Consider the following 23,756-nt stretch of genomic DNA (forward strand, 5'->3'; position numbering starts at 1 on the left):
TTCTCATGGCCCATTTCTGTCATGTAAGTTTTCAGTCTTCTCTACAAACTCTTGCATCATGGCTTTACTCTTCCTTTACTTATTTTAATTTCTTTTTCCACCCCTATAAAGCATCTTGAGACTTCTTCTACATTGAAGCCACTGAATGATTTTGTCACATTCAAAGACAGTAATTATATAAATAAACAGCATACTTATTTAAGGCATACAATGAACTCTCCTAATTTTAGATTCTTGAGAACAGTGCTGATAAAGTATATTATAAAAATATATAAATTTATGTAGAAAAATGTTGCTCCATGTAGTTACAATACAATGGTTTCATAAAGACAATTTGACATTTACAAGGGTTAATCGATAATGAGATGTTGAACTGACCACTTGGATAAATTTAATAAGTTAGAATTCATAAAGATACAAATAGAAGCAATTAATCTGATGTATTGTCTAAAACTATAGTTAAAGGGATCATTATTGGCAATTTTAGATTGAGCAGAGAAATGGTACATTTTGGCATTTGATAAATTCTGATAGCTTTGATGAATGCAGGAACACATTTAAACTTAAATGGGCTGTGATGAGAATTGAAGCTATGTTACATTCTGGCTTTCTATATGTTTAAAATGTAATGTAACCAAGTGTCAGGCTATGCTCTGTACTCTTTTAGAAACCAAGGTGTCAGCCAGCTCTGGCACAATTCAAAATTTGAGGGAATTGGTTTGACCTGCTGAATATTCTGACCAACTGCTGCTTGGTGAATAGTTAGTCACGTGATCCTTGTGTCTGAAGCTATAAAGGTGTTTTATATATGGTAAAGCGTCCTGGATCTCTCCTTAAAAGTGCAGTCTGGAATAAATATTCGTCTACAGGATTGTGTTCAAACACATGTTGAGAGGAGGCTGTTGTCCTGTTTGAAGTACAACATCAAACATTGCTAAATATTATCCGGATGTAACCTTATCACATTGTGGCCAGTCACCTGAAAGTTACTGTTGGTTGTGTATGTATGTTGATGTCTCAAATCTTGAATCGAAGTCCAATTGCAATGGAAAATAATGTATAGAAAAAAATATTTGGCCCATTATGGAAATTCATTCTTGTATTTTGAAAAGGGTAGAAATAGCCATCAACAAAGCTTTGGGCAGGAGAGAAGAAAAAGGGACTTCGTCTGCAAGAGTCTGTATAATAAAACTAATTCTTTATTTCTTCATCATAAAGATCACACAGACTGTGCAAGAAAAGACAAAATGAGCTGCATCAGTTAGCAAGGAATGAGCTTCAGCAACCAAATAAGTAAAATTGTTCTCTCTTGTCTGTTCAGTGAAGGTCAGTAAACAAAGTGAAAGCAATCCTGGGAGTGGAACAAGGACAATATGATCAATTATTCATTTTGTGACAACCTGATGAAAAGTACAGTTTGAAGACAGTTGTAATCTTTATCAATGTTATTGACTGTAAGCAAACCTTGGATTCAGTCTGGCAAAAGCCTCTGTTTAGAATAATAATAGGAGGTTTTGACAGCCTAATTGAAGAGCTTTATATACAGTACATATTCATAGGCAGCAGATTCAACAACTGACTTTAAACAAATGATGGGATGAGGTGAGGTTGTACACTACTTGCCTTAATTGTTCAATACAGTATTCAACATTGTAACAGACAATGATAAATTACAGAAATCCTGGTATCATCGTCAGAGGCACAACAACAGGAGTAGGCCATTCAGCCCCTCAAGCTCATGCTTGCATTAAAAAATCATTGGCTAATCTGTACCTCAACTTCATATACCCATCATTGTTCCATTTCTCTTGAGAACAAAAAGCTATTGGTCATAATTTTGAAAATTTCAACTAACCCAGCATCCACCAACTTTTGGAGGAGCAGGTTTAAGATTTCCACCACCCTTTGCATGAAAAAGTGCTTCCTGATTTCACTCCGAAATGGCTTAGCTCTAATTTTGATTACGTACTCTTGTTCTGGATTTCCCAACCTGAGCAAAAAGTTTCTTTGTATATGCCCGATCAAATCCTTTTATCTTTTTAAACACCTCAGTTGTTTCATCTCTTAATCATCTAACCTCACAGGAATACTCATAATTTAACCGTTTAAGTCCTGCTTTCATTCTGATGAATCTGCACTGCACCTTTCCAAGCCCAATGTATCTTTCCTTAGGTTCGGTGCCCAAAACTGAACACAGTACTCCAAATGGGTCTATTAAGGCTCTGTGTAACTGAAGTATCACTTCCTCACTGTTGAATTCTAATCTGCTTATGATAGTGGAGCAATGGGACTGACTGGATTGCTCTACAATATTCAAGCTTGACGGGCAGAATGGCCTCCTTCTGTGCCATAATGTCTCTATAAAGGCCAACATCTGATTAAGAGTCATCAAAAAAGTTTATACCTGTGCATTAGCTTTTAGTGATTTGTGTACAGCTCCACCGCAGCTCCTAGTCACTCACCATTAAGAAAATATTCTGATTTGTCTTCCTTCGATCCAAAGTGCATGATCTTACACTTCTCTATGTTGAACATCGTCTGCCATAGATTTTCTGCCTACTTAGTCTGTACATTCCTTTGTAACTTTACCCTCATATCCACACAACACACTACCTCCTAACTTAATGTCAAGTGCAAATATAGATATATAAATTTCTAATTTTTCATTCAAGTCATTAATATATGTGGTGAAAAGGAGGCCTAAGGCCTGGCAAAAAGCATTTGTCACATCCCACCAATCAGAGAACAACTTTAACCCTACTCTCTGTTTCCTATCGCCCCAACCCATTAACAACCCATATCACAAAGTTACCTCCAATTCCGTGCACTTTCATTTTTTCTAATAATCACTTGTGCAGAAACTTACCAATTGCTTTCTGGAAGTCTAACTATACAGGATCCATAGATACTCACCTATACACCATGCTAGCGACTGCTTCAAAAAATTCAACTAGATTGGTCAGACAGGGCCTATCCTTCACAGCTCTTTCAGCACCTGATACATGTCCAAGTGCTCAGTTACTCTGTTTCTGCTGAAATTCCAGTAACTTTCCACAGTTATAGATGATATAACAGTAATTTCTGGTAATGATGGTGATAGGGAAATTCTACCACACATCCACACCATCACTAACACCGTCTATTTCCACCTCCATAACATCGCCCGACTCTGCTCCTGCCTCAGCTCATCTCTGCTGAAACTATCATCCATACCCAATGTTACCTCTAGACTTGACTATTCCAATGAACTCCTGGCCAGCTTCCTACATTCTACCCTCCATAAACATGAGGTCATCCAAAACTCTGCTGCCCGTGTTAACTCAAACTAAGTCCCATTTCCCCATCACCCCTGCTCTCGCTGAGCTACATTGCCTCCTGGTTAGGCAATGATTTGATTGTAAAATTCTCATCCTTGTTTTCACAGTCCTCCATGGCTTCACTGCTCCCTGTCTCTGCAACCTGATGAGATATCTGTGCTTCTCTACTTCTGGTCTCTTGAGCATCTCCAATTTTAACTTCTCTGCCATTGGTGACCGTGCCTTCAGCTGCTGAGACCCTTTGCTCTGGAATTCCCTTCCTAAATCTCTCCACCTCTCTTTCCTCCTTTAAGACACTCCTGAAAACCTATCTCTTTGACCAAGCTTTTGATCACTTATTTGAATATCTCTCTTTGTGCTTTGGTGTCAAATTTTGTTTTATAAAGCTTCAGTGAAGTGTTTTGGGATATTTTATTACGTTAACCTGTTTTTATATATCACCCTTGTTGTTGTCATGGAGTCAATACAGCTATAGAACATCTAAGAATGGCCGCAGATAGATTGTCTACATGGGTATTCAGCACTAGAAGTTGTGAAAGAGAACCAGTTCATGAGGGAGATTTTGCTGTTTTGTATTCATAGCCATTTCGTTCCGTCTCATTCTTCCACGATATAACATTCTCTTGTGCTTAAGTAACTAGATATTTAATGAGAATCATAAAATTGATATGAACCCTTTTAGTTAATTGTAATATTAAATAATGAGGATCAAGAATGAAAACTTAATTTAAAGAAAATGTTGTTGCACTTGCTTGATCAGGTTGTATTGTGCCACTGCTCACCACGGAGGCTTCACCTCTTCTGGTCTGATCCCTCTTCACATAGCCTTTTCTCCCTAGATTTCCAGATCACCATTTTTTTTATTCATTCATGGGATGTGAGCATCTTTGGCAAAGCCAGCATTTATTCCCCATCCCTGATTGCCCTTGAGAAGTTGGTGGTGAGCTGCCTTCTTGAACCGCTGCAGTCCAGGTGGTGTAGGTACACCCACAGTGCTGTTCGGGAGGGAGTTCAGGATTTTGACCTAGCGACAGTGAAGGAACGGTGATATCGTTCCAAGACAGGATGATGTGTGACTTGGAGGCGAACTTGCAGGTTCCCATGCATCTGCTGCCCTTGTTCTTCTAGGTGGTAGAGGTCACAGGTTTAGAAAGTGCTGTCTAAGGAGCCTTGGCGAGTTGCTGCAGTGCATCTTGTAGATGGTACACACTGCCACTGATGATATCACTGTGGTGCAGGAATGACTGTTTAAGCTGGTGGATGGGGTACCAATCAAGCGGGCTGCTTTGTGATGTCAAGCTTCTTGAGTGTCGAGCTTCTTGAGTGTGGGTGGAGCTGCACTCATCCAGGCAAGTGGAGAGTATTCCTTCATAATCCTGGCTTGTGCCTTGTAGAAGGTGGACAGGTTTTGGGGAATCAGAAGATGAGTTACTCACTGCAGAATTCCCAGCCTCTGTCCTGTTCCTGTAGCCACAGTATGTATCAAGCTGGTTCAGTTAAGTGATATTATTAAATGGATATTATTGGTGGTAAACTTTGCGCAGACACCTGAGACCTATGGTTGACCTTACAATCTGGCAGCCTCGCAAATTTTTCTGACAAAAAGAAGTCTGCCTTTGAAATTTAATTTGATTACGTGAAATATTAATGTACGTAGCCTCTATGGCAATCTCCCAATAGAGCCGTGGGACGGCAACAACAGGAAAAACTTGTGACACCTATGTATTTGTCTAGCTACACCCCTGCATCAGGGCACACAACAACAATTTGCATTTATGTGGAGCCTTTAACTTAGTATTACATCCCAAGGCACTTCAATGGAGCGTTTGCAGACAAAAATTGGCACTGAGCCAAAGAGGAAGATATTAAGGCAGATGAACTAAAAATGTCATCAAAGAGGTAAGTTTTAAGTAGTGTCTGAAAAGAGGAGAGGCAGAGAGATTTAGGGAAGGAATTGCCATCACATGCAACCTATTAATGCCTACTTAACACACCAACACTATGTGAAAGAGCAAAGATGTTATTATAACAGCTCATTCTCACTAATAAATGTTAAGTTTTATTAAAACCATATTGAATCCTGACTGATGACAATTGTAGTCTTTCAAGTGCCCAAATTTACCAAAGTCAGGCTATTCTGCTCATGCATTGATAAATGGTAGATGATAAAAAGTAGATTCTACTAATTAATCACATAGTTCTAAAGGAATTAATTGCTAGCAGCACGTGTCAATGTCTCAGTCCGTCCTCACTTTAAAAACCACTGATTTGAAGCAGGGTGGAAGCAAACAGTCTGCCACAGGTCCACACACCACTGAAGTTTCCATTGAGACGCACTGTCTAGAAAGAATCACAAAGAGAAACCACCTCCCATCAAAACTTTTCATGCAAGGTGGATGTAATACTGCTTGACGTGGGAAAAAGGTTTGTCCTTTGTGGCACTTCAAGTCACATTGTTGTATCGTCAGAGAACAACAGAGTACCTTGTATGCTGGGAGGTGATGGGCAAACAGGGACGCCATCCATGATGATCTGCACAGTTTTGAAACTTCTAATGAGGTTGAGCTTCTCTCAGAGCCTCAACCGCCTTCACTGCAAAATATGACATGGATTTGAACTAGTGAAAGATTTTGCAAATCCCTCTGCTTCCCTGTCACCCGAGCCCAGTGAATCTTGATGCCAGAGGTAGCTTTACACAGCACTTTCTGCACCTTTGCTATCTGAGAAGGTTCTTAAAGTTACGAATAAAGACTACAGTTACAAGCAAGAAAGGATCATGAGCATCCATCAGGTACTGCATCATAAATTCAATGACCATCATGCCTTCAAAATTCTCCCATGCAAATATATGCAACAGCATCATCTTTCTAGCACTCAGATAAATCAGCACCAAGTCATATAGTCACGCCCTTTTATAGGTCAGTTTTAAATATGCTTGTTCTACAGTGAATATCCACTATTGTTTGTAGCCTTTCATTGTCACATACAATTTGGTGGATGAAAAAAAAGCGATGATAATCGAGCTTTGTTGCAATGTGGACTACTTGCATAAGCCAAGCTTAAGTTTATGAAGACACTTGATACTAAAAAAATGCCACATAATCATTTTTCTCCTTTACAACTGAGGCTCTTCTGGGAAGTTGGGATCACTTGGGTGATTTAGGAGTGTTTCTCCAACTTTTAGAGCTGTAAACACATCTGGTTAAACTGCAGGAATTGAACCAACAAAAAATATGCTGATTTGTTCAATGCATAAATACAACAGTCAGAAATTAACATACAAACATAAGAACATAAGAAATAGGAGCAGGAGTAGGCCATTCAGCCCCTCAAGCCTGCCCCGCCATTCAATAACATCTTGGCTGATCTGTCCCAGGCTTCAACACTTCTGGGCCCGCTCCGCAAACCCGACTCCCCGAGATTTCAAAAATCTATCTAACTCCTCCTTAAATACATTTAGTGACCTAGCCTCCACAACTCTGAGGTAGAGAATTCCAGAGATTCACCACCCACGGAGAGAAGAAATTCCTTCGCATCTCAGTTTTAAATGTGTGCCCCCTTATTCTGCAACTATGTCCCCTAGTTCGAGATTCCCCCATCAGTGGAAACATATTCTCAACACCTACCCTGTCACACTCCCTTAAAATCCTATATGATTCAATCAGATCACCTCTCATTCTTCTAAACTCCAATGAATAAAGGCCTAACCTGTTCAGTCGTTCTTGATAAGACAACCCCTTCATCCCAGGAATCAGCTGAGTGAATCTTTTCTGAACTGCCTCCAATGCTAGTATATCCTTCCTTAAATACGGGGAACAAAATTGTACGCAGTACTCCAGGTGTGGCCTCACCAACACCCTGTACAGTTGTAACAAGACTTCCCTATTTTTAAACTCTATCCCCCTAGCAATAAAGGCCAAAATTCCATTTGCCTTCCTAATTACTTGCTGCACCTACATGCTAACATTTTGTGTTTCATGCACAAGAACACCCAGATCCCTCTGTATTGCAGTATTTTGTAGTCTTTCTCCATCTAAATAAGAATCTGCCTTTTTATTCTTCCTACCAAAGTGGATGACCTCACACTTTCCCACATTGAACTCCATCTGCCAAGTTTTTGCCCACTCACTTAACCTATCTATATCCCTTTGCAGATTCTTTGTGTCCTCATCACAACATGCCTTCCCACCTATTTTTGTATCATCAGCAAATTTGGATACACTGCGCTCTGTCCCTTCCTCCAAGTCATTGATACAGATCGTAAACAGTTGAGGCCCTAGGACCGATCCTTCTGGCACCCCACTAGTTACGGCTTTCTAACCTGAAAAAGACCCATTGATCCCTACTCTCAATACGAATCAACTCAATACGGCTCTCAAACATTCGAATTAGGAGCAGGAGTAGGTCACTCGACTCCTCGAGTCTGCTCCGCCATTCAACAAGATCATGGCTGAACTGATTGTAACCTCAACTCCACATTCCTGCATACCCCTGATAACCTTCCACCCCTTTGCTTATCAAGAATGTATCTACCTTTGCCTTAAAAATATTCAAAGACTCTGCTTCCACCGCCTTTTGAGGAAGAGAGTTCCAAAGACCCATGACCCACTGAGAGAAAAATATTCTCCTTAATCTCTGTTTTAAATGGGCGGCCCCTTATTTTTAAACAGTGACCCCGAGAGATAAAAATACAAAACCTAACCTCTGACTTGCTGTGGTGTTTCAGTAATGAATGAACAACACGTGCATCATCAAAATGCCTAAAAAGTACTTAGCTAAGTGAATAAACTTCCATCTTGGTGTGACTCTGTCTACAGTTAACCTGAAATTATGCAAAATTACACAACAGTGTTTGTATGTTAAGCTGTGTTTAAAGAGGAGTGAGGACTGATATAAAAAGCCATTTGAATAAGGTGCAACTTTTGCAAGAAAGTGGTAACAAATGATGAATACAGTTTCACATTTTCAATTCATTAAGATATTCAGCAAATACCTTTTTTTCTGAGTGGAAAAGCTTGATGTGTACTTTGTTTTTTTAAAATTTATTTTATTTATTTAGAGATACAGCACTGAAACAGGCCCTTCGGCCCACCGAGTCTGTGCCGACCAACAACCACCCATTTATACTAATCCTACATTAATCCCATATTCCCTACCACATCCCCACCATTCTTCTACCACCTACCTACACTAGGGCCAATTTACCTATCAACCTGCAAGTCTTTGGCTGTGGGAGGAAACCGGAGCACCCGGCAGAAACCCACGTGGTCACAGGAAGAACTTGCAAACTCCGCACAGGCAGTACCCAGAACTGAACCCGGGTCACTGGAGCTGTGAGGCTGCGGTGCTAACCACTGCACCGCCCACTATTACTTTCACTATTTTAAAAAGATGCTTCTGCCCTAATTCAGGAGCCAGCTGTGAATGCCATTCTGTTAGTGACATGGGAAGGGAGTGTTGGGAGACTTGCATTCCAATTTTCTGTGATAAAGCATCTCCCCCTGCACCAACCTGACTCCTTTCAAAAGGAAAATAATCTTACCAAGAATTAAACTGCATTGAAGGTACCATACCTTGGGGCATCCATAAAAAAAAATTTGCAGGATAAAATGATCTTATTGAAGATAATTGGAAGCAGACTTCATTGTACCAAAGCAATCCTTTGAGGTCAGGGTAGCATTTAAACACTTTTTTTCCCAAAAATATACTTTATTCATAAAACTCTGTAAAAAAAAATACATTACAAAAGTTCAAAACAGCTACAAGTTGACATTCTAGAAAGTGCAAAGGAAATCAGTTTTCTTCAATACAGAAGCCTCACAACCCTCCATTCCATTTTACAGGCAATGTACATTTTACAGCAGAACGATATTTTGGTGTATACAGCCCGAGGGGTTTTCCATGGTACCAGCCCCTCGGTTCACTATGGCGGGAGGACCTTACACAGTGGTTTTTCCCCATTGAGCCTTTGTGGCGGCTGCCCCAAGCTTTACTGCGTCCCTCAGCACATAGTCCTGGACCTTGGAATGTGCCAGTCTGCAACTCATTGTGGACAACTCTTTGCACTGGAAGACCAGCAGGTTTCAGGCAGACCAAAGAGTGTCTTTTACCGAGTTGATGGTCCTCCAGCAGCAGTTGATGTTTATCATGGTGTGCGTCCCTGGGAACAGCCCGTAGAGCACAGACTCCTGTGTTACAGAGCTCCTCGGGATGAACCTCAACAAAAACCACTGCATCTCTTTCCACACCTGCTTTGCAAAGGCACATTCCCGAAGGAGGTGGGTAACTGTCTCTTCCCCACCACAGCAATCTCGAGGCCCACATGCAGAGGTGGTGAGATTCCAGGCTTGCAGGAAGGATCTGATGGGGAGGGCCCTTCTCACCACCAGCCAAGCCACATCTTGGTGCTTGTTTGAAAGTTCTGGTGATGAGGCGCTCCACCAAATGACTTTGGCAATCTGCTCGGGGAACCTTCCGACACGATCCACCATCTCCTTTTCCCGTAGGGCCTTGAGGACATTCCGTGCAGACCACTGCCTGATGGATTGGTGGTCAAAGGTCTTTTTCTGCAAAAACATTTTCACGAAACATAGGTGGTATGGCACGGTTCAACTGGATGGAGCGTTCCGTGGCAATGTGACCAGACCCATCCTTCGCAACACCGGGGACAGATAGAACCTCAGCATGTAATGACACTTCTTGTTTGCATACTGGGGCTCTATGCACAGCTTGATGCAGCAGCACACGAAGGTGGTCATCAGGATGAGGGCGACATTGGGTATGTTTTTTCGTCTTTATCCAGAGGTTTGAACATAGTGTCCCTCTGTACCCAGTCCGTTTTGGATCTCCAGATAAAGCAGAAAGTGGCTCGAGTGACCGTCACTGCACAGGAGTGGGGTATGGGCCAGACCTCTGCCACCTACAGCAACAACGTGAGTGCCTCGCACCTGATGACCAGGTTTTTACCCACAATGGAGAGGGAACGCTGCTCCCACATGCTCAATTTATGGTGTACCATGGCTACTCGCTCCTTCCAGGTTTTGGTGCAGGCCCCAGCCCTTCTGAACCATATCCCCAGCACCTTCAGTTAGTCTTACCTGACGGTGAAGGGGACAAAGGATCAGTTGGCCCAGTTCCCAAAGAACATGGCCTCACTCTTGCCGCGATTTACTTTGGCTCCTGAGGCCAGTTCGAACTGGTTGCAGATGCTCATCAGTCTGCGAACAGACAACATATCCGAGCAGAAGATGGCGACGCCATCCATGTGGAGGGAGGCAGTGACCTGAGTGCCTCCGCTGCCTGGGATTGTCACCCCTCTTATGCCCGCATCCTTCCTAATGGACTCAGCAAAAGGTTCGATACAGCAAACAAATAAGACAGGGGAGAGAGGGACAGCCCTGTCTGACTCCAGATTTGATCAGGAAACTTTCTGATTCCCACCCATTGATTGAGACTGCGCTACTGATGTTTGTGCAGAGCAGTTTGATCCAATTGCGAATTCCCTCCCCCACCCGCCCTGTTCCATACATGGGCGATCGTATCCCAGAGTAGTGGGAGGCTATCAGAGATCTTCCTGCCGGGTACAGTACAAGTCTGATCAAGGTGGATCACCAACTCCAGAGCAGACTTGACCCAACTGGCGATGACTTTGGACAGAATCTTGTAATCTACATGAAGCAGTGAGTTGGGCCACCAATTTTTGATTTCCGCCCTCTCCTCCCTCCACTTGTAGATGAGGGTGATGATGCCTTTCCTCATAGATTCTGACATGCTGCCGGCCAGAAGCATACTCTCATACACTTCTAGCAGGTCTGGGCCGATCCAGCCCCACAGGGCCGAATACAACTCAACCAGTAAGCCATCGCTTCCGGGAGTTTTACTCGTCTCAAAGGACCTGACGGCCTTTGTCAGCTCGTCCAGAGTCAGCAGTTTGTTCAGACTGTCTTGCATGCTGTCATCTAAGACCTCTGTGATAGATGACAGGAAGGACTGCGAAGCCATGCTGTGGACTTCACGTCATACAGCCCAGCATAAAAGGATTTGCTAATCCTTATGTCAGACCGTGAAGACATTACCAAGCCATCCTCTTCCTTCGGGCTGCCAATCACAGACCTCTCTCTGTGTGGCTTTTGGAAGAGGAAACGTGAGCACTTCTCATCCTGCTCAATGGAGCGGACCCTGGACCAGAAGATGATCTTAGAGGCCTCCATGGCAAAGAGCGAGGCCTGCTGGCTCTTCACCTCTTGGAGATCCTCCTTGACCTCGACCCCCATCGACAGTAGCCGCAGCAGATTTTGCATTCTTTTCTGGAGTTGGGACATTTCCTTCTGTCTCTCTCTTGCCCTCTGAACACCTTTGAGGATAAAGAACCTCTTGATGTTCGCCTTGATCGTTTCCAACCAGTGCACCGGAGACTCAAAGAGGGGTCTCACGGTTCTCCAACCTTTGTAATCCCTTTTGAGTTCCTCAATGTTCTCCGGGGTTAGCAGTGTAACATTCAGCTTCCATGTCCCTCTGCCAACCCGCTGGTCATCCTGTAAGTGACAGTCGGCCAGTAAGAGGCAGTGGTCAGAGAAGAATACCGGCTTGCCATCGGTGGATCTGACTGTGAAAGCACGAGACACAAACAGGAAGTCAATCCTGGAATGGGCAGACCCATCTGATCTTGATCAGGTGTATCTACGCTGTGCTCCGTCTGCAGCTTTGCTGAAGATGTCGTGCAGCTTGGCATCTTTTACTGTTTCCATCAGGAATCTGGACGTAGCGCCCAGTTTGCTGTCATCACTGCTGGATTGTCCAGCTGCATCAATGACGCAGTTGAAGTCACCAGCTAGAATGACCGGCTTGGATGTCACCAGCAGCAGTGAGAGCTGCTGGAAGACGGTCAGCCGCTCGCTGCGTTGAACCGGGGCGTACACATTGATCAACCGGAGCGGAGCATTGTTGTACATTACATCTGCTAGAAGGAGGTGACCGCCCACCACCTCCTTAACTTTGGAGATGGTGAAGTTACCTCCCCGCAGCAGAATACCCAGGTCAGAGGAACGGGAATCATTGCCCCCTGACCAGATTGATGTACCATGTGACCACTATCAAGACCATTGCCTGTAGGTGCTGAGGTGCGGAATTCCACACTCCTGCAGAAATAGCAGGTCGGCTTTGACCTTGGCGAGGTAGTCCAACATTTAAACACATCGCGTAGTGGATTTAACGCTACGCACCCTAATTGAAGCAATATTTACACCCATTTTAAAGTTGGGTGTTGCTTACATCACCAGGTGTCCTTGCTAGTCCTAGTCCTTGGGTATGTTCTTGCATACCCATAGTGCACACAAGTTGTTTCACATTCGTTGGGCTCAGAAATCCCTCCTGGTTACTCATGGGGGGGTTTGTTCGGCTGGGGTACATAAATCTAGTCACAGAATACTTCATATAAAGAAATACCCTGTTCCCCTCAACATTTCTTGGCTGTTTCTTTATGCAACTCATTCAAGTCATTCTGGAAATGTGGTCAAATCATAAATTCAGGGCCAAATAATGTAAGAACATTTATTTAGAGAATTACTTTATTGAAGAAACATTTTGCTTTATTGTTCTTGAAAATTGGCATGGAATTAATCACTGCTGATTGTAGGAATTAAACTGCATTGACAGTATAAAGGTTTCTGCAGCAAATTTGAAAATGATCAAACCAAAGCTGTAAATTGTTAATGGAATGCTGTGAATTACAAAATGCTTTCTGTATTTCTCAACTAAATTAAGTTTATAATGTTTACAGAAATAGATAAGTCTTGGAAGCTTTCTAGGCAGTGTAAAGTTGAAGAATATTTTGGAGGTGGGGGGGGGGTGGGGGGAGAATTATTTCGAGGGAATGTTATGGTACAATAGATTCAAGAGCTGTCCTTTCATTTCTGGAATCAAAACCGAATCAGATTACAGGATGCTATCGTTGGAATCTTAGAAATGTACAGAAAAGGCGGCCATTTGGCCTGTGCTGACTCTTTAAACGAGTCTTTCTCTCTGTGTTTAGTGGTGATGGTGAAGGGAGCAATGTTGCCAAGACAGCAACTCCCTTCTCTTCACTCAATATTTTGTAGGAATCTTTAGGCTCCAGTATATAGCAGGAAGCAGGATGACTGTCAGCAGCTGTCAAACATGGAAATATGGGAAAGGCAGAAGTCCTGTCATTTTAAATTCTTTTTACTCAGTTTCCCCCATGGTAGCCAGCAAGATTGAGAGGCTGCCAGGTGGGAAAGCCTGCTGTACAAAGGAGTAACCAGGGATCAGAGAGGGAGAGCATACAGTGTGTGGGTGGGGATGGGGCGGTAGTGGGACAGCAGATCAAGGGGAGGGGATCGGGATATCAGGGGAAGGTGGGTCAATCACAGCAGATTAGCTTGGAGGGCCTAGGGGAAGCATTTCTGCTCCTCCCAGCCCACAAGCAGTGCTGGAAAAACACTTAGCTGCTGGATCCAGCAGTTCTTATGGCCCGTCTGCTGCTGGATGTCAGAGTCCTGGGAAACCTGGCCCCATTAAATTCAAATGGTTACTAAAATCTGAGGCATGCAGCCTCATTGATATAATTCTTGACCTGCTCTTCAGGACAGGATACTCACCCCACCCCAAATCTGCCCCGGTTAAACCAGAAATAGGTGTGTTTGTGGTTGGTTTCCCCATTTTTCGGAATTTGCCCATCCAGTGGAGGGAGGGGGCAGGGGGGTTAAAGTTCCCTTAATGTCCACCTGATAAGGAAAATGAAGCTTTGTTTAATGTTCTGACTGCCTCAGTACAATGCAATGCCGTGTCAAACTATGGGGCATTCACACTAGGGGGTCAATTTTGGCTTTGAACAATTGTGGAAAACATGTGATTTTGGATCAGCCGCCCGATATACATCCTTGTCGATTGAAGTCAATGAAAATGAAAATTGCAAGAAAATTTAACAGGCATCTGACTTGATAGCATCAATTTTACACCATCGATCATGGTCAAACTTACCCCCAACAAATTTAGCGTTGGTGTGAAGTGCTTCTGAACTCCAAATTCAAGCCCCATTTACACTGTAACTGCTGCATTGGGACAATGTAAAACCACTGCAGGTAGTGTGAATGCAGTCCTGGTTTACCCATTAAAACTCTGGATTGGTGAATACAAAACTGACCCAGAGATGACAGTGCCGCCATTTTATAAACATCCCCTGTATGGAGACACTGGTCATGGCTAGTCAGTTATGCTGGATGGGCCACATCGTCCGCATGCCGAACACAAGACTCCCAAAACAAGCTTTCTACTCCAACCTCCGTCATGAAAGAGGTTACCAGGAGGGCAGAGGAAATGTTACAAGGGTGTCCTTAAAGCCTCCCTGAAAATATGAGATATCTCCACTGATGCGTGGGAATCTCTTGCCCGAGACTGCCCAAAATGGAGAAGAAGCATCCGCGATGGTGCCAGCAGGTTCGAACAACGTTGACCTGCCCAGGCATCCTAGAGTCTTTAAAGAGGTGGCTGATGGGGTAGTAGATGCGTTGGTGTTAATTTTTCAAAATTCGCCAGATTCTGGTAAGGTTCCATCAGATTGGAAAGTAGCAGATATAACCCCTCTATTCAAGTGGGGGAGGCTGTAAACAGTTAACTATAGGCCAGTTAGCTTGACATCTGTCATGGGGAAGGTGTTAGAATCGATCATTAAGGAGGTTGTAGTTGGGCACATAGAAAAACGCAAGGTAATCGGGAATAGTCAGCATGGTTTTGTGAAAGGGCAATCATGTTTAACCAGTTTGTTGGAGTTCTTTGAAGGAGTGACATGTGCTGTAGATAAAGGCGAACCCGTTGACGTACTGTAGTTGGATTTCCAGAAAGCATTTGACAAGGTGCCACATAAAAGGTTATTGCGCAAAGTAGGAGCTCCTGGTGTTGAGGTAACATATTTGCATGGACAGAAGATTGGCTGGCTGGCTGGTAGTAAACAGAGAGTAGGCATAAATGCATCCTTTTCTGATGTGGCAGGATGTGATGAGTGGAGTCCCACAGGGGTCTGTGCCCGGGCCTCAACTTTTAATAATTTATATCAATGACTTAGATGAGGGGAGCGATGGCATGGTAGCTAAATTTGCAGATGACACAAAGATAGGTAGGAAAGTATGTTGTGAAGAGGACATAAAGAGATTGCAGACCGATATAGATAGGTTGAGTAAGTGGGCAAAAATCTGGCAGATGGAGTATAATGTGGGAAAATGTGAAGTTGTTCAGTTTGGCAGGAAGAATAAAAAAGCAGAGTATTACTTAAATGGAGAACGACTGTAGAATTCCGAAATGCAGAGGGATCTAGGTGTTGCAGTGCATGAGTCACAAAAAGTTAGTATGCAGGTACAGCAGGTAATAAAGTAGACTAATGGAATGCTATCCAAACCACTGACCACCTCCAGGCGCGTATCCATTGTCTCTCGAGATAAGGAGGCACAAAGATTACGAGAGGAATAGAAAATAAAAATAAGTATGTTATGCTTCAGTCATACAGGGCATTGGTGAGACCACATCTCGAATACTGTGTGCAGTTTTGGTCTCCTTATTTGAGGAAGGATGTAACTGCATTGGAGGCGGTTCAGAGGAGGTTTACTAGATTGATACCTGGAATGAGCGGGTTGGCTTGTGAGGAAAGGTTGGACAGACTGGGCTTGTTTTCACTGGAGTTGAGAAGAGTGAGGGGAGACTTGATTGTAGTTTATAAGATCCTGAATGACCTTGACAAGGTGGATGTGGGGAGGATGTTTCCTCTTGTGGATGAGTCCAGAATGAGGGGGCACTGTTTTAAAATTAGGGCTCACCCTTTTAGGACAGAGCTGAGGAGAAATTCACCAACACGGAAGGAATGTTCAGAAATTCGAGCATCCCATTCACTTGCCTCATCAAACACCACGTGCCCCACCTGTGGCAAACTGTGCAGATCCAGAATTGAATTATTCAGTAACCTAAGGGCCCACAACCCTGGAGTGAAAGTCATCCTCATTCCCGAGGGACTGCCTAAGAGAGAAAGAGAAGAAATGCATCAATTTTTTTTGCATATTCTAATTTTTATATATATATATTCTAAATACATTAATATTGAACTTTGGTAATACTTTGTTGTAATTATATCGTGATTTACTTTTTTTTGAAAAAAAAATCCGATTTTCCCAAAATTGACAGGTGAAGAGGTTCTGCTGAACTGGAGATTGACGGTGCCTGTAGTGTACAGTGTGTCACTAGGATGTCGGCTCACTGGAATGGCACAACAGGCAGAGATCAAAAAGAAAAATGAAAGATTAAAAAGGGGGATGAAGCGGGGGGGTGGGGAGGGGGAAGTGAGTGTGAGAAAGAGAAAGGTGATTTCTGTTGCGTGTTGCTAGTGTTCCGGGTCGGATTGAGTCACAGGCTGGGAATGCATGAGGTGAGATTGCGTGCGGAGAGGACTTGTTTACTGTCCCAGGGAAAGGTGCAGCAGAGCGGCCTGCGGTTTCAGCGAGTGGGCGGGGGGGACGCAGGGAGCAGCCAGCCTTCGCACGCACATTAAACAAGGGGCCCTTTCAAACAATACTTCCCTTCTTCCACAACCTGGGCCAGCCAGCTAATGGAAAACACTTCAATAGACAAACAGGCAATTAAAACTCTACCTGGTGTCGATTCGACATGCCCCGTAATGCTGTTAAAGGCACTTTGTAGATTTCCAAAGCCACAACTCGATTTAGAAGAGGGATGGGGGTGGAGAAAAAGGAAGTTTGAAGTTTGTTTGCCTTGGCATTGACGCAGAGCTGCACCTTGTGATGATCATTAGTCTAAAGTATACCTTACATTGTTTTATTCAAAAATATAATTCAGAATGTTCGTCTAAGCCGAAATTTACACATTATTGGAATGTGAGCTATAGAAAAACTCTTAGAAGTGAGTTTATTACCCTTGAAATGATGCTGTGGGATAATTGATACGGATGCTCAATGCATTCATCTGAAATTCCTCCCTCCGCTATTCTGGAAGAGGTGTTGCCCCACTTTAAAAGGTTACGCCTCCACGTAAATAGCAGAGAGATAAAGTGAAAAACGTGTTGCTGTCAAATTAAGTTGGGCAAATATCAGGGTACAAAGGCTCAGTGCGTTTGTATGCAATCCCTTTGTCCATTATTTTAATAACTCTGTTAAATGACTTTATACCTAAATTTAAAAAGGAACTCACACAAATTCAGCAAGATTTTGTGTATGAATTTTCATGTTGGGCAATTTAAAAGCCTATGGCTATAAAATAACTCTTACATTTTGGTTTTTACTTAAAATGCATCGAATTAAGACAGGTTGGTAAGTATTTGAGAAATAGAATTTATATGACTGAGTTGACTACAAATTGAATGTACTCTGTCACCAGGATGAGGCTTTCGCTTTATACAAAAGTGAAAATATTAAAAATGTTTGAAATTGGAGTTTAGCCATAATAAACTTAACAAGTACTTCTTTTCCACAAGCGCTAACTGCCATTTTTAATATTCTGCCCACGAACCACATTCTGATGTGAAGTATTTTGCTTTGTTGCAATGTAGTGAAATTCAGGCTCAGGTAAGTACTCAGGATTTCTCAGATATTCTGAAGTAAGAGTTTTAATATAATAATTAGAAGACCAATTTCAGTAATGCAAACCAGTGTTAAAGCTCTCTAGAACCTGTGGAGACAGCCATCTTAAGGGAACAAAATTTGCTGTCAAAATAACAGTAAGGCCCAAGGCCGTTATTTGCACGCAACTTTTACAGCAGCTTCATGCATCGTTAAACATGGATGCTCAAAAGTTATTGTCTGAGTTGCACAATTCCTCCATTAACTTCACGAAAATGGCACCTCACTGTCTACCTCACCATTGAAATGCATCAAATGGCATGAAGTTGCTGTATTTGCACGGTAGATAGAAACTAAACTCACCACAGAAAGTTGTCATCTAAGTCTAATTACTATTTTAACATGCTAAATGTTAATTACTGTCAATATACCTCTCTGACACTGAAAATGAACTATTTCAAATATGGAATCTCATTCCTTCAGGTTTTACTTGTTGGAGATTTTAAGAATGTAAAATATATTTCAAAAAAACATTTCCTTTTTTCTCTTTATTTGTCTTACTGAACTTGATTTGACATTGATTTCACCCATTCTAAATTACACTTCCTTCTCAATCTTTACACTGTTTGTTTCACAATCCTTGATTTGTCAAGGATATACGCAGTTGCTTGCCTTAGTCACTCAGGTGCCAGATGCCGTTTCCCTCTCTGCACCATTATCAGCTTGCACTTTCAGCAATTTGCCACACAAAAAATGTAAAAACCTAACTGTGCAATAAAGGCCTGCTCGGGTATAAAATTGAAACCCGACCCGGGTCCGGCCCAACCACAGCCAACTCGGGCTTGAGCCCTTTAATTTTTTTCACGCCCGACCCGACACGACACCAGTATTGTTCATCCGTTCCGGCAGCAGGCTATTCCTGCAGATGGAGTTGTGGGGAATGGGTAAGCCTGATCCCGGGAGTTCCCGGAAACAGCACTGTCCAGCCCAACCCGACCTGAGCCTGAATGCTGGACTCAGAATATCGACCCGACTCCACCTGAACCCGACACATGTAATTGGGTCTAGTCCGGTTCGGATCAGGTAGCCAGGCTTTATTGTGCAAGACCAAGTCTAACTAACAGCAAATACGGTTAGGTGCCTCACCACAGCAAATTATGACTCGTGTCGGGTTCGGGTCGGGTCACTCTTCTGGGTCCGGCTTTTGGGCTCGGGTCAGACCGGGTCCAGATCAGACACACACAGCAAGAAGTGTTAAAAGTACAAAACCTACCTGAGCTGGGAGTCCGGGACGTCGAAGAGGGAAACTCTGAGTCTGTGCAGTGAGCGAATGAGCGTCTCTATGACCTCATCACGCTCATGCTGCAGCATCCTGAAGATTCGGAGTCGTAAGATAGGTAAAGGGAACATTCTGGTGTTCGGTCGGGGTTGGACTTGGGTCAGGTTGGGCACGGTGAAAAATGGATGGACTCAGGCCGGGTCGGGCTTGGGATGATGTGGTTATATCGGGTTCGGGTTGGGTTTTTTTTTGTGACCTGAGCAGGCTTTTACTTCCCACCTCTCCAAACTGGACTGTCTGTCATCAGATACAGCCAAGAATTCATGTACTTTCCCTTTTTTTATTCAGTCATGGGACGTGGGAGTTACTGGCTAGGCCAGCATTTATTACCCATCCCTAATTGCCCACTGAAGGCATTTAAGAGTCAGCCACATTGCTGTCGGTCTGGAGTCACATGTAGGCCAGACCAGGTAACGACAGCAGGTTTCCTTCCCCAGAGGGTAAAATATTAGTGAACCAGATAGATTTTTATAACAATTGACAATGGTTTCATGGTCACCATTAGACTAGGTTTTAATTCCAGATTTATTAATTGAATTCAAATGTCACCATCTGCCGTGGTGGGACTCGAACCCAGTGACATTACCACTACGTCACTGCCTCCCAACCAATTGATTGCTTGATCCGAAAATATAGATATCATTGGAATGTGAGTTACAAAAACTGAATAAGTCATAGGCGCTAGGTACCATGAAAGGGAGTGTGCTCAAATCAATAAAGGACTGATTTTGCCCTCGTGTCCATTTTACACATTTTACATTTAAAATATTCCGAGCTGAGAGTAATTTAACTTTGGTTCCAATTTAAATAGTTATGAGCAGACCCAACAAACCTCATTAGACTATGGAGATACATATTTGGTTCAGTCTAATCCCTAGAAGTAGAGTTTAATTGTGTGCCTCATGCTGAAACATATTGTGTTCTGGTATAAGCTGTTTCAATGAATTTAATTCATCATCCATACCTGGATTTTCAAGGTGGCAACCATTCAAGGCAAGTTAAATGACTTATTGAGAATTATACAACATCCATAAGTAATAAAAACGTTCACAAAAATTAAAATAAATATATGCATAAGTGGTGTAAAGGGAATACTCAGAAGGGAATTGAAACACAGAATTTAATGCACTTATGAAAAGACCTCATAAGTTCTTGAGATATTTCTCTCATGGAGTAAATGATGTTTTCCACAGTTCCCCAATGAATGCCCTCTGTTACTTATTGGCTTTCTGCCTATGAAATGTCAGTGATCAGTTTTTTGGCAAGGTTTTCGCATACTGAGGGTCATAGATCAGTGAGAAAATATGATTAAACAAATAGAAATAAATTGGAAATATGACAGCTTTAAACAATGCTCAATTTATCAAAATGAAGCACTGTTTATAACAAATAAAGAGAGGCAAAGATGATTCTGTCTATGTAACTCCACTTTGTCAAGCAATTAATGGGAATTATTGGATGTCCAAGTTCCCCTCAAATTAATAGACAGGTCTTGAAATGACTTAATCATTAACCGTGTTATTTTAAAATACAAGATTACCCAACTATAGAATTTAATGTTGGAATGTTGGTGCAAATTTTGGGCAAAATTCTATCACCATCTAGTGCTGCTCCTCGGGGATTCCAGCATGTCACCACTTAAGATAGACAAATACAGGGACATCTCCCCTAAATCACATCGACCTCTGTCTTCTTGCTTAACAACCTCCTCAAAACCATCTCTTCCAGCAAGCCTTCATTCACCCCTAATAAAAACAGAAAATGCTGGAAATACTTAGCAGGGCAGGCAGCATCTGTGGAGACAGAAAGAGAGTTAACATTTCAAGTTAATAATCTTTTATCAGAACTGAGAAAAGTTAGAAACTTAATAGGTTTTAAGCAGGAAAAATGGGGTTGGATGGAAAAAGAACAAAAGGGAAGTTCTATGATGGGTTTGCTTTTTTGCCTCCTTTCTCCTCACCGTCCAAGGCCCCAAACACTCCTTCCAGGTGAAAGAGTGATTTCCACGTATTTCTTTCAATTTAGTACACTATATTCACTGCTCAAAATATGGTCTGATCTACACTGGGCGATTGATTTGCGGAATATCTCCATTCAGTCCACAAGCAATGACCCTGAGCTTCTGGTGGCCTGCCATTTTAATTCTCCACCTTGCTCTCACGCTAACCTCTCTGTCCTTGGCTTATTGCAGTGTTCCAATGAAGCTCAATACAAGCTTGAGGAACAGCATGTCATCTTTTGATTATGTACTTTATAACCTTCTTGACTCAACATTGAGTTCAACAATTTCAGACCATAATCTTTGCCGCATTTTGTTTCCTTTTCTTTACATGTTTTGGTCTTCCCCTTGTTTTTCTTTGGTTTTTGCTTTCAGATGGCAGCTGTTCGTCATTCTGCCATTCACACCTCCCATAGACACATCTTTTGTTTCTTTACTTGCCCCATTACCACTCCTTTTGGCTCTGATCCACCAACTCTTTTGTCATTTAACGTCTCCCATCTTTCGCCCAATCACAGACTTTCTCTTTAGTTCTTTCTTCACCCTCCCCCATTTCATCTGCTTAAAACCTATTACATTGCTAACTTTTCCCAGTTCCGATGAAAGGTTAATGATTTGAAATGTAAACTCCATTTCTTTCTCCACAAATGCTGCCTGACCTGCTGAGTATTTCCAGCATTTTCTGTTTTCATTGCAGATTTCCAGTATCTGCAGTATTTTGCTTTTACTTTAGTCACCCTGCCTTTTCTCTCCATTCCTGGCTTGGCATCCATTTCCACATGACTATCTGTGAAACTTTGTTACAAATTTTGGGTCTGCAGTTGATATTCTTGGAGGTCAGCCTCACCAGTTACTCTTGCAAGTGGATCTTACAAGTGAATCACGAGGTGGTGTAGTGGTAATGTCACTAGCCTAGTACCCCAGAGCCCCAGGCTAATGCTCTGGGGACAAGAGTTCAAATCTCACCAGAGCAGATGGTGGAATTTGAATTCAATTAATAAATCTAGAATTAAAAAAAAACTAGTCTGGTGCTGACCATGAAACAACACGTGGTTCACTAATGTACTTTAGGGAAGGAAATCTGCTGTCCTTACCTGGTCTGGCCTACATGTGACTCCAGATCCACAGCAATGTGGTTGACTCTTAAATGCCCTCTGAAATGGCCCAGCAAGCCATTCAGATGTATCAATCTGATACAAAATCTAAGAAAAGGAATGAAACCAGGCTGACTACCTGGTATTGACCTTGGCACTGTAAACAACAATGGAAAACCCAGTGTCGCCCCTGCAAAGTCTTCCTTACTAACATTTGGGGGCTTGTGCCAAAATTGGGAGAGCTGTCCCACAGAATAGTCAGGCAACAGCCTGACATAGTCATACTCATGGAATCATACCTTACACACAGATAGTGTCTCTGACACCACCATCACCATCCCTGGGTATATCCTGTCCCACTGGCAGGACAGACCCACTAGAGGTGGTGGCACAGTGGTATACAGCTGGGAGGGAGTTTCCCTGGGAGTCCTCAACATTGACTCCAGACCCCATGAAGTCTCATGGTATCAGGTCAAACAGGGGTAAGGAAACCTCCTGCTGATTTCTACATATCGTTCCCCCCTCGGCTGATGAATCTGTGCTTCTCCATGTTGAATACCAATTGGAAGAAACACTGAAGGTAGCAAGGGCGCAGAATGTACTGTGGCTGGGGGACTTCACCAATGTACCACTTATGGAAGCCATAGATATTTGCACTACAGCACTATATCATGGTGATCTAGACATGCCACCATTGCATGAATCAGTATTCATTGAACTTATGAACTCAGCAACTCACGCAGTTGAGTTCAGTTTTAACAACACCATGTATGTCTAAATAGGTGGTGTTGCCATGGGATCCCTTCTAGGCCCAGCTCACACAAACATCTTTGTTGGGTTCCATGAGAAACGTGTCTTTGAGGGAATGACACCAAGCCTCCTACCTCTTGCATATTTCCGATATGTAGATGATACCTTTGCTATATTTGAATCTGCAGCTGCATGCAATAATTTCCTTACATGTCTTAATGGGCTCCATCCTGTGCTCAAATTCACCTTTGAAATGGAGCAGTCAAATGAGTTCCCTTTCCTTGATGTACTAGTTGAGAAATCTGCTAAGGGGTTCTCTACCACGGTTTACCACAAACCTACTTTCACTGGTCAATACATGTGTTGGGAATCTTACAGTTCCATGCGCTATAAGATTGGCCTTATCGGCAATCTCGTAAATAGGGCCTGAGCCATTTTCTCATCATGCAAACTTGATGCTGAAATAGGGCAAATCAAAGACATCCTGTGTGACAATGGCTACCCTGATCAGATCATTTCTCGCCCTATATCGCCCATCTTATGAACGGGCCTAAGGCCATCATTTTTGGCCCTAAAAAGTGCCCAGTCTACCTCAAATTACCCTGGAAGGGTAATGTATCGCCAAAATTTGAACAACAGGTGAAGCTAGCTGTTTCATGCTGCTACTATGCAGTAGAAACACGT

The 23,756-nt window shown here is 42.7% G+C and overlaps 1 long non-coding RNA gene across 1 annotated transcript; it reads right to left on the reverse strand.

Moving 5' to 3' along the window:
- Positions 1–1,259: 1,259 nt before the first annotated feature.
- On the reverse strand, positions 1,260–17,052 carry LOC137384373 (uncharacterized). Its single transcript, XR_010977575.1, has 3 exons — positions 16,967–17,052; positions 16,219–16,337; positions 1,260–1,351 (listed from the first exon to the last, which is right to left on the reverse strand). It is a non-coding gene; the product is annotated as an uncharacterized lncRNA (long non-coding RNA).
- Positions 17,053–23,756: the final 6,704 nt, after the last annotated feature.

Source organism: Heterodontus francisci, chromosome 26 (genome assembly GCF_036365525.1).
Source record: "Heterodontus francisci isolate sHetFra1 chromosome 26, sHetFra1.hap1, whole genome shotgun sequence".
Classification (NCBI taxonomy): Eukaryota; Metazoa; Chordata; class Chondrichthyes; order Heterodontiformes; family Heterodontidae; genus Heterodontus; species Heterodontus francisci.